The sequence below is a fragment of the Octodon degus genome, unplaced genomic scaffold (genome assembly GCF_000260255.1).
Source record: "Octodon degus isolate 3935 unplaced genomic scaffold, OctDeg1.0 scaffold00032, whole genome shotgun sequence".
In the NCBI taxonomy this organism is placed as follows: domain Eukaryota; kingdom Metazoa; phylum Chordata; class Mammalia; order Rodentia; family Octodontidae; genus Octodon; species Octodon degus.
The window spans coordinates 9,358,403-9,359,658 of record NW_004524608.1 but is presented as its reverse complement, the minus strand read 5'-3'; the positions used below and the strand labels follow the sequence as shown (position 1 = coordinate 9,359,658).

General features: G+C 34.5%; 1 non-coding gene across 1 annotated transcript; it reads right to left on the bottom strand.

Moving 5' to 3' along the window:
• Nucleotides 1-330: 330 nt before the first annotated feature.
• LOC111816465 lies at nt 331-433 on the bottom strand. Its single transcript, XR_002820857.1, has one exon. It is a non-coding gene; the product is annotated as a small nucleolar RNA U13 (small nucleolar RNA).
• Nucleotides 434-1,256: the final 823 nt, after the last annotated feature.

Genomic DNA, 1,256 nt, shown 5'->3' with positions numbered 1-1,256 from the left:
TCATAAAATTCTGAAGGCCAAAATTTGTACAAACCTACTGGTGGCTATCAGTTATCATGGAATATAATCTTAACATGGAAGTTAAGTGTTTCAAAAATTATATTTGTAGGATCACCCAGAGTGAAGTTAGTATGCATGTTCCATGGTGATACAAGTAAAAGGTATTTACACAGGCATATGGAAAGCTTCCCAGTGAACCAGAAGCAGAAATCTATGACTTTTATTTAGAAGAAGGCTAAGGCTGACAGTTCAACAAAACTAATACAAAATGTATGAAATAAGTCTTTTCTCTTCATTGAGGTTTATTCAAATGGTCTTCCTTTTTTCCCATGTCAGATCATTAATGTACCCACATGATATCAAGGATAGAGGGAGACACATCTCACGCATACGGCATGAACACTCAATCATCACGCTCACGAACCAAAGAAATTTACATTGTCTCCTATGCTGCAACAAAAATTAGTAATTTACTTCCAATGTGTTTATATCTTGTTGATGAACTATCATGAATAGAAATCCTAAGTAAGACATGCAAGTAGGTTTTGAGGCACTGAATCTCACCATTAAAGTATAATGACACTGTATACTTTGCACTCTTGATCTAATAATTCAATCAATAGCAGCAGCTTTGGGGAAGATTTATTCTTTCCTAAATCAGCATTCTCCAGCTAGGAACAATTCTTTGGTACTTCATAGAAAACTATATAAATTGAAGCTATATAGTACTGCAACACTAATGTTAATTGACTTTTAAATGGCATGATAATTTGCAACACACTAAAATGCCAAACAATCTGCCTTGGTGGGATTTCCAGGTCCATCTTGGTAGCTCTGGAATGGGGTCAGGCACCATCCCTTGTTGGCCTACCCACTCACAAATGAACAGCCACCTAACCCCAATATCCATAATCTTTTAAATCCAAAGCCTTAGGTCAGGCTACTTCCATACCTGCAGAGACAACTATGAGTAACATTTAACTCAACCTCGGAAATGATCAGCCATCTCCTTATTTAGAATGAATATCAAGCATTGTGCATTTTTTTTTTTTTTAGTAACAATGTAGGCACTGAAAAGAGAATAGGTTGATAATGTTTTGTTTTGTTGCTGCTATTATTGTTTTAATTTTTGTTATTGCCATTGTTACTGTTTTAGAGATTGTTGTTTTGAGGTTTGATTGTGTGTGGTTTATATGCAAGTTCATTTTAAAGATAAATTCAATATCTGTATTTTTTTTCTTTTTGTATTTGGTACA